Source organism: Cryptomeria japonica, chromosome 8 (genome assembly GCF_030272615.1).
Source record: "Cryptomeria japonica chromosome 8, Sugi_1.0, whole genome shotgun sequence".
NCBI classification, from domain to species: domain Eukaryota; kingdom Viridiplantae; phylum Streptophyta; class Pinopsida; order Cupressales; family Cupressaceae; genus Cryptomeria; species Cryptomeria japonica.
In genome coordinates, this window is record NC_081412.1 from 412,109,844 (window position 1) to 412,120,965 (window position 11,122).

General features: G+C 35.7%; 1 pseudogene; it reads left to right on the top strand.

Annotated features, from left to right (window-relative positions):
• Positions 1–358: 358 nt before the first annotated feature.
• On the top strand, positions 359–973 carry LOC131857695 (3-ketoacyl-CoA synthase 11-like; annotated as a pseudogene).
• Positions 974–11,122: the final 10,149 nt, after the last annotated feature.

Genomic DNA, 11,122 nt, shown 5'->3' on the forward strand with positions numbered 1-11,122 from the left:
CCTAATCTCTTATATATAGAGGATAAAATCTTGATGAGACTATTAAAAGACAACTTGATCCTCCTTGGACCCTTAAAATAGTTTGCAACACTCTTAGACTTTGTCTTGATATTATTCAATTTAATATTTTGATTGATGCTTAGATACCATTTCTAGATAATCAACAATGACTTGTACTCTTTTACAGGGCTACTTTTCTCATATTCTCCATGTTGTGGGTGACCTCTTATTCTACTTTTTAATTTCCAGCTCATTAAAGACGTTTTAGCACTCCTCGTCTACTCTAAGTCATTTGCACATTTACAGGCTCACATTCATATAATTTATGTGTTCTTTAATAATTAAAAAAATCTGATCGATGCTACTGCTTAATTGTTTATTTCGCATGGGGGCATCTGCAATTCTCTTGTCTAACAAAAGAAGTGACAAGAAAAGATCCATGTGATAACTTAAAACACATTTTTAGAACCCACAAAGGATCCGAGGACAAATGTTTTCAATGTGCCTATATCAAAAGATCTAATGGAAGTTGCAGGCCATGCACTAAAAGAAAACATAACCACATTGAATCCCTTGGTTCTTCCCTTATGAAAGAAATTTATATTCCTTTCAACGCTTCTATGTAAAAGGTTTTTAAAGATGCACATGAAGCCCTATATTCCCAACTTCAAGCTTGCCTTTGAGCATTTCTGCATTCATGCAGGAGATAGAGACATTTTGGATGAATTGGAGAAGAATTTGGAAATGACCAAGTATGAGATGGAACCTTCTAGGATGACTCTTGCATAGTTTGTGGTATGAAATGGCTAACATGGTGGCCAAGGAGAGAATCAAAAAAGGGGATAGAGTGAGGCAGATTGCTTTTGGGTCAGGATTCAAGTGCAATAGTGCAGTGTGGAATACATTGAAGGATGTGGTTTTGCCTTCAAACAATCTGTGGCTGGATTTTATTCATAGTTATTGCAGAAATTAGAATCTGAAACAAAGAGGCATCCATCTAGCTTCTGGTGACTCTAGAAATTCTACTTGATGTTGGGATAACTCTATTGTCATATGACAGTCTAGAGAACATTAACAAACAACAGTCCAAGGAGAATTTTTAATACATAGGACAAGGAAAGAGTGTCAAGAGAGCCATTGATGGATAGGTAGACAAAGGACAACCCTCTAACAGTTTATGAAGGGTGCATTATCGTTGAGAATTTTCTTTGGGAGAATAATATTTGGATATCTTAGAGAAGCACCCAAAAAACAGTGATTTAAAGCACCTCAAAAATGGCAATTGTCATGCAGATGGAAAAAATAGCAACAAAAGCACTTTAAAACCAATGATTTAAAACACCTAAATAAACAATTTTCATGTAGGAGGGATCTCCTATATTGCACACCTCTCCATTAGAATTAGCAACATTGAAAAAATCGCAACTTTTCCATGTCTTACATTAGGTTGGAATGTTTTTTTTAATAAATTAATTTTGACAGTTGAGTTGACATCTTTTATAGACTACTTTCAACTGTTGTAATCAATATGGTTACTTAATTTAAAGAGGGAACACCTTCGCGTAATTAATTCATAAATAATAAGAATGGATAATGGTTTCTACAAATTCTTCTAATCATGACATTATTTAGCATCAAATTCAATACACAATCATATAATCCATATTGAAGACAGTCTTATTAGGGGAAGATCATTAGTTCATGTTCCGATAAAACCATTCACTCTTGCACACCCAACCTTCTAATTAAGAACTTTAAAAGAACTAAAAAACAAATAACTAAAAGCCTATTAATAAATTTCGCATGTATCAATGGCCACTCATTCTTTAGCATTTTTTGATCATAATTGGCCCATTTGTGCACCTTTATTGGTACCCATAGCTCACAGCTATTGGGGCATTTGTACATAAGTATTGACAGTTTTAAGTGTACAGTTATTGGGGCTTCTTTGAGCAGATATCAGGTAACACTTTGAAATGTGTACTTTTTGACCCTTGTGTGCATATTAGATCTCATAGCGTGCGCCGTTGCTACCCAGAAGCCAAAACAATAACTATCAGAAATTAAGTTGCATGCAAAGACAACCAAAAATAATTGTTGAAATCCAATATACAATTCAAAATCTATCGATGTGCGAAATAAGCTATAACGATTACTAATGCACTTCCTCTTTATGAATTCGTCCTCATATGTTGAATCAATCATATAATCCATATGCACGAAAGCCTTACTATATGGGTTCCTCCTCATATGTTGAATTTAAGAAATATTTTAATGACTTTTTCAAAATTTAATTAGCTTTATGTTTTGCATTCAAAATATTTATTTTCCTTGAATTATTTGTTCAATCTGTGTTTAATGCACATCCACATCTTCTATAAGATAAACAAAATAGTTGAGAGATTCAGTGACATTGGTTGAGTGCTTGTAATCAAAGGTGATTTGTGTGCAAAGTATGTTTTTAATTAAGAATATTGTAAAAAAATATGAATTCCTTTTTGGTTAACATTTTTATCATGGGAAACTTTCTAAATTTAAATCATAATTTGTCCCATCGTTAAATCACATAACGTAAACATGACATTTTATAAAGAATTTAAAATAATAATAATTGTAAAATTATATAATCTTTTAAATGTAATTTAATTTGTATAAAATTAATATATCAATAGTTTAATAAATTTTGTCTTAAAAATTATTAATTTGATAATTATTTATATGTTTTATTAAATATGTGATGTTTTTGTTGTTTAAATATATGATACAAGTATATTTTAAATGTCATATTAAATGTTTGTTTTTTTTTCAATAAAAGTGGATTATTCCACTAAACTTTTTTATTAATATTTTTTATTTTTTATTTTTTACACAGGATTCAAAGAGTATACCAGAGGAAAGAACTCTGGGAAGAAAACCTTCGGTCACAGCTCATAAAATAAACCTATAGTATCTAACGGATCAATTTATACACCCCGCCAAAAACCACATACAAAATGCGGTCACAACACATATAATATCAGTTTTGCATAGAGCCCATATGACAATTTGCCAAAAAAACCCATCGGATAATTTTCAAATGTAGACTCCATAGCTGCTATCAATGGAAGAAGACAAAATTTTCCAAAGCCCTGTGCCAAATCCCATGAGCCAAAAACCTTCCTGCCAAAAAAGAAAGTATCAAAAAACCTTTGGAAAAACACTATTATATCAAATATCATGACCTCAAACTCTTCTCCAGACAACGAACATGAATACTTGAAATGAAAGGGGAAAGCGTGAATAATTATCATCATAAAATTTTACATCGACATTACTCAAGAAAATCATATGACTATTGCTGCAAACCTTCCCATAGCCTAGAAGGAATTTCCTCAAAACCCACCTCTCGTTGATTAGCATTGCTATCAATGGCTAAATTTGCCAAATAATCTGCAATCTTATTAACTTCTCTGTAACAATGGGATACCAAGAAAGATTCAACAATTCTAATTTTTGTAAAATGGGATCAAGTATATGCTGCAAATTCCAACAATTTGATTTATTTTTCATAATACATTGAATAATCACCATAGAATCACCTTCAATTATTAAGTCCTTAATTCCCAAAGAGATTGCCATATCCAATCCAAAAGACAAAGCACGAAATTCCGCATAATTGTTAGTAATAAAACCAATAGCATGACATTTAGCTCGAATAAAATTTGCATTGTGATCATAAATTACCATGCCTACCCCAGCTGGCCCAGGGTTACCACGAGAGGCCCCATCAAAATTCAGTTTAAAGTGCCCCTGCGGAGGAGGTTTCCATCTAGCAGAGCATCTCTTACCTATTGCACCATTCTTTTTTAAAATTGAACCATGAGAGGGTAAAACTGACAGCAGCTTCCAAACTCTAGTAACTCTACTATCCCAGTGCGAAAAAGAAGATTTTCCAAATTCTTATAAATAAATGACAAAGCAACCTCATAGATTGAAGACTCAATTTTTAATAGAATCTCAGACACAGGAGACCTTGTTTTTTTAAATATCTTGTTGTTTCTCTCTAGCCAAACATTCCAAATCACAATAGATGGAGATATGATCCAAAGGCATGCATAAAAAGATGAGGCAAACATAAAGGGCCAAGATCTAAAATGGGAAATGAGATCCTTACCAATAACAAAAGATATATTTAACTTCTCAAACAGCCACTGCCAACATTCATAAGCATAATCACAATGTAGGAACAGGTGTGAAGAAGATTCCAATTTTTGTTACAAAGGACACAAGGGAAAACAGCAGTAATACCAAACCTATCTAGTCTCATACTTGTAAGGACTCTATCCTGAACTACGAACCAAGCAAAGGCTCCAGCTTTGGGAAGACAAGTCGAATGCTAGAACAACTTATAAGGCCAAGAAGATAAATCTTTAGCAACCATAAGAGAGTTGTAACCATCTTTAACAGTGTACTTACCAGAAATATTCTTTGTCCAAATAAGTTCATCCTCAGAATCAGAAAGAAATACAATTTTATCCCCCAAAATCTTTTCAAAATCTAATTTCATGCTTTGATCAACATCTAAGAAATCAATCGACTTCCATCTAGCTAGCTTAAGGGGTCCACTAGTCACAATTTCAAAATAATCTGCTACAAAAACACCCCAAAGGGAGGAAAGAACAGTGATCAGAGGAGACCAATCCCTAATATTCACCAAAGGTTTGTGTCCATTCCATACTTCATCCCGGAATCTGACCTTTCTACCATTATGAACAATCCATGAGAGATGAAGCAAAATAACTGATCTACATTTACAAAGGAAATTCCAAATAGCAGAACCCGAAGGCAAATTTGAGACTTTAAAAATGTACTCTCTCGGTCCATTATTTAAATATTTGGCAAACATAATCTGTGCCCATAACGGGCTAGGCTTGTCATATAATTTCCAAACCAACTTAGCACCTAAGGCTAAATTCTAATTCTCTAGACTCCGAATTCCTCTTCCCCCAAGTTCCTTAGGCAAACATACCTTATCCCATGCAACTAAAGGGAGTTTCTTCTTGCCATCTTTATTATTGTTCCAAAGAAAATCTCTAAGAGTATCATGTAAACAAACAATGGCTGCTTTTGGAGACTTCAAAACAGACATGAGATATATGGGAACAACATTCAAAACAGACTTGATGAGAACAATTTTACCCGCCAAAGTTAACCATCTATGATTCCATGAGAGAATTCTTTTAGAAATGACCGAAATAATCTTATCCCAAAAACCAATCTTATCATGTTTAACAAAGAAAGGAATCCCAAGGTAAGTACATGGAAGATTTCCAGTCTCAAATCCCCAAAAGGATTGCAGCCTATGTTGAACCAGTTGTGATGTATTAAGGAAAAAAATCTTTGATTTATCACCATTCACTTTCTGACCAGAAAATGATGCATAATTTTGTATTATTCCTTTAATCACTTTTGCCTCAACTAACGAAGCATGTCCAAATAATAGAGTATCATCTGCAAAGAGACAATGAGAAATACTTTCAGGAATATTCTGAATCCTTATACCTTTCCAAAACCCCCCCACTATAGCAGCCCTAATAGCCCAACTAAAGGTTTCAGCTAGGAGAATTAAAAAAAAGGGAGAAAGGGGATCTCCCTGTCTCAAACCCCTAGAGGAAGTGAAAAAACCACAAGGAGAACCATTAATTAAAACCGAGAATCTTGCAGAAGAAATACATGCACGAATCCATTTGACCCAGGCCTTGGAAAAACCTAACTTCTCAAGAACAACACATAAAGCCCCCCACTCTACTCTATCATAAGCCTTCATCATGTCTAGTTTAAGTATCATGGTCAGGGTTCTTTGGGTGGGAATAGAATGTAGCACCTCATGTGCTACAATTGCACCCTCTGTCGTCTCCCTTTTGGGAACAAAACCAGCTTGCTCCAATGAAATGATCCTAGGTAGAATTTTTGCCAACCTAAGGGAAATTGCCTTCGTAAATATCTTATACAAAGTGTTACATAAAGCAATTGGGTGGAAGTCAGCAAAAGTCTTAGTATCCTCTTTTTTAGGAATAATTGCAATCATTGTAGTATTAAGTTCTTTTAAAATGGACATGTCTCTCCTAGATTCCTCGAGAGCCAATAAAACATCATTTCCCACAAAATCCCAACATTTCTGAAAAAATAAAGGAGTAAAACCATCTGGTCTCGGGGCTTTATTCGGATTCATGGCAAAGACAGCACTCTTAACTTCTTCTAAGGAAAAGGGAGACATTAACATCTTATTATCTTCCAAAGATACTAAAGGAGGAATATTAGATATAATATCATTGCTGAGATTTCCATTTTCCAAAGATAATAATGACTTAAAAAACCTAACTACCTCTGAAGCAATGTCCTTTGGCTCTGTCAATAAATTCCCATTCTGACACTGAATACAAGATATCATATTCTTACATCTTTTAATCTTAGTTGAAGAATGAAAAAATTTTGTGTTCCTGTCACCATCTGAAAGCCATAACTCTCTAGATTTCTGTCTCCAATAGATTGCCTCTCTACTTAACACCTCCTCAAGTTGTAATTTTAGTGACTTCAATTCATCAAAAACTTGTGGCACCATACCATGTTGAAGCACATGAGTATTAAAACACTCAATCGTATCTTGAATCCTTTGTTTCTCCTGAAAAATGTTCTTAAAATGCGAGATATTCCATTCCCTAATATTCAAGTTCAAATAACTTAACTTCTTAGCAATCTGAAACATACAAGACCCAGAACAAAAAGGAGCAGAATTCCACCATTTCATAAGCAAAGGCAAAAAGGAAGAATCCCTAAACCACATGGGCTCAAATTTAAATGGAGACTTAAAAGAAGCCCTATCCTCAATAACTGAAAGGGAAATTGGAAAATGATTAGAACCTAAAACTGGTAGAATAGAGGAAAAGAATTCAAAATCTGAATCAATCCAATTCTCAGATAACAAAAACCGATCTAATCTCTCAGCAATCTAAGAAAAATCCCTTCTCGTGTTTGTCCATGTGAAAACCCCATTCTGAGACTTACAATCAAAAAGGCTCATATCAGAAATGAAATCCCCAAAGTCATCCATAATCCTTTTATTAGGGAAAACACCTCCTCTTTTCTCCTCTAAATCAATGATAGCATTAAAATCGCCCTTGAAGATAATAAAGGGACCATGTTTTAAGGGAGAAGAAATCCTCTTTAATTCACCCCATAACTTACTCTTCCCTTGAATTCTTGACGGAGCATAAATGTTAAAAAGCCAGAATTTAACCTTCGAAATCTTGCTTATAACTAAAGCCAACATCCAATTTGTAGTAGATGCCACTAACTGTACCTCAATATTATAATTATTCCAAAGAAGTGCCAAACCTCCTGAAGCACCACAAGCCAGAGAAGAAAGAAAATTTCACCTTCTCCAAGTTGAAAAAACCAAGTCAGCAGACTCCTTTGACAACTTTGTTTCTTGCAACATAAAAATATCACACTTAATTAAGTCCATTTGGGACTTAATTAAGCGTCTCTTGTTAGGGGCATTTAAGCCCGTAACATTCCAAGAAATAAATTCTCATTGTCCTCGAGGGGAGGCCGAAGCTCCCCTCTTCCCAATAATCGGAGAATTTTTGCTTTCCCCAAAGCAACCTTGCAAATTACGTTTCACAACCCCTGATCTTGTCACAAGTGGACTAGTCACGAATCTTTTACTCCTCTTTCTTTTTACACTTACAAGAGTTAGGCATGTTTTCTTAGGCCTTCCAAGAGAGAATGAATTCCTCCCTTGCCCACCAACAGGAGAAAGGGACAAAGTCTTTTGAATTCCAGCATCAATTTCCATTTGAGTCTTAAGATTATTTGGAGGCCTACCTCTCCTAGGAGAAACCACTGATGGTGAAAAAACTAGAGTTGTTTGGACAATTGGTAAACTCTTGCATGACTTTGGAGAAGCCAAGATAAATGGATTATCTTCAAAACCCAACTCTGTTGTAGCCAAAACCGCAAAAGGATTAGCAGATGCAGAAATTGGAAGGGTCAAGTTTATACCCCCCAAATCATTCTCAATTGAACAAACAACTCTATCAATAATACCCTCATCCATTTGATGTGCATGATTGTTAAAAATATCATGTACTTACTGAACCAGATTCTCATCTGGCATAATAATAGGGACAACCTCTGATGGATTACTATTCCCTAAGGAAGATTCATTAGCCATATTAATTTCAACATTCAGAGGGGAATTATTAAACACCAAATTCTTAATTTCCTGAACTAAAGAAGCATCATTAGGAAAACCTATGGCAGGTACCTGTTTGATAGTTTCCATATCAACCGCTGCATTTTTATCTAAATTCACATTCTTTGAAGAATCCAAAACCTCCTTTTGAGTGCATGAAGACAAATTGTCGTCCTTACCCTTTGTGTGATTATTTGGCATCTTAGGGCAATCTATCATCAATGGGTGATCTACTCCATTCATCGGGGGATTACCATCCACTATACCCCTGTTATTAGAAAATGTCTTCAGTAAAGATGAAAGTGAGACCGAACCCGAAGTGTGATCATTTGGTTTCCCAAAACTATGACACAATGGATTATCTTCAAGATTAATGTGACCTGTTTCTACCAGTTTATGCGAAGAGACATTTCCACATCCTTCAATCGAAGGTCCCGCCGACAAACTATCTTTGTTAAGGGATTTAGGGATAGAGTCAACAACCTGCTGGTTTTTCTTAAAATCCATAAGTAAAGGAGCATCCAAAAGTAAAGGAGACTTAAGAAGCTCCGTATTTAATTTCTCAATTGACTGGTGCCAAATACCATCATGAGACTCGATATTACAAGTACGGGGGCAAACATTGTTAGGGTTAATAAGAACACAAATTTTTACCAGAACCTCCCCCTCCACAAAGTCCATTTTAGATGTTAAAAAAGTTCCAATAGTATTTCCAATTTTCTCAAGAACATCTGGATCCATAAATTCAAAAGGAATTTTAGGTAAACCAAACCAGAAAGGAATAAGTTTCGAACTAGACCAAGAAGGAACAAAAAAAGGTTTCAAGCCGCAATTGAAATTAAATGTTTTCCAAACCAATGATGCGAAGTTCTTAATACCTCATCTCTGAAAGAAGGAGAATCAAAGACAATAATAAAAGCATTCATAGACAATAATTGAAAATAATGCATATCCCCCCATCTTTTCTACAATTTATGATAAAGCTTTAACAAACTAATTTGATCACCCCAAATTTCCCCAGAAATAGCAATCGTATGCAAACAATTCGCTTTCTTATCGACATAAGAACCTAAAAGATCGATACAAGGGATAGGAGCCCAAACCTGCGATGAAGAAACCTTAGGAAGAATAGGATCAGATGGAATCTTACTTACCTTTTCCGGACTAGCTTCCTTGAGGTTCACATTTACCTTATTTCCCACCTGCTGTGAAGAAACAAAAACCCTAGCCGCAGTCTCCTTATTTTCCAAGCCAACAACCCTAGCAAACGTTCACTAATTGTCCAGATCCAAAGACCATTTCCTCGAAAATCCCTTGAATTGCTTCTCAGAATTCCCATGATTTGCACCATTATTAAAATGCCCTTGAGTGAATCTCCTTCCATTGTTATTCTGCCTCCATGCCACACTACGTCTGTTCCCAAAGAAGCCTTGAAAGTATTTTAAAGCTGGTTGAAAAACCTTGTTATTTCCACTCCAGTTTACCTGTATCGCCATGTCCTTCCATCTTCCTTTCGTGTAGACCCACTACGGAACATGAGGCGGGTCTTCCCAACCCACATCCACCTATGAACCCAAATGTCCTCTATCAGCCATGTCTGATCACTATATTATCTAATCACTGTATTATGCAGATTTGATGCCACCCCAACTGTAACGATGATAATGCAAGCAAACGTTTACTAAAAATGAACCTCAAGATGATTGGCAGGTGTCGTCCTTTGCTGCTATCACAAAAAAGTCTGAGTATGACAAAGTTATCTGCTACTAACAGTCTGAAAACCTCCTCCCAAATGTCGATCTCCAAACCAAATGACAGCGTCTTCACTAATAAGTTGTAGATCAATCACTGGATAGGCAAGGTTGTTTGCAAATGATGTGGAGGCCCTGCGTGGCTGATTTGAACAATACTGCCCCTGGTATGTAGTTATATGGTCTGAGGTGGCCCATTGATCAAAATGCTACATTTGTTGACTGATACCAGTCCACCCAGTCTGATCACTGCCCCTGGTATGAATGACATTGTGTTGTAATCGGTTTCCTACCACAGAGGTTACTAGCTAGGACGGATCTAGGGTTTAATGGTTGTCTGCTATAGACATCACTAGCTAGGGTAGATCTAGGATTTAATGGCTACCTACTACAGACATCACCAGCTAGGGTAGATCTAGGGTTTGGTAATCGCCATTTGGAGCAGATCTTTATCTGTGCATTGTCCTTGGAAACAAGGGTTGTCACAGTGCTCCCAGCAGTCAATGATAATGATTAAGCCACTGGTTGCCTTTGATTTATACAATTAAGAGTTGTATAGTGGACTAGAGGTTGATGTTGCCAATGGTGATATGAATGGTTGTTTCTAATTTGAAATATATAACATGCATAGTCGGTTACTGCTGTTCAGATTTGGGACTGATATGATGTAGGATATACAGTGTTGTATCCAATGTGAATAGTCCTTCGCTTCCGTCACACCGAAAATTCTAAGAAGAGAGATTATTCAAAAGATGTTGTGGATCTTTGCCTTACTGAATGGTTATTCTCAAGGATCATGCAATGTTATAACACCCAAATCTATAGATTCTTCAATGCCCAGGTCTGTCTGATCCAACCACCAGAGTATGAATGTTTTGTCACCAGTGCTAATTCAATATGTTTCAGAATGGATCGCCTTGCTCCCAGACTATAATCGCTTCCCTCCAATGTAAATTTCGGTGCACTAACAGTGAGCAATGAACGAAATCACGGTAAGCATGAAGTCCGCGCCAATTTGCTGTCAGTTCGGGATAATCATTCGTTGATAAAAATTTTATAAATTATTTGAAGGGAGCAAATGTATTTCTTTCTCTTTTTGTCATAATGTTATATGTATTTCAAAAAAATAATTAAA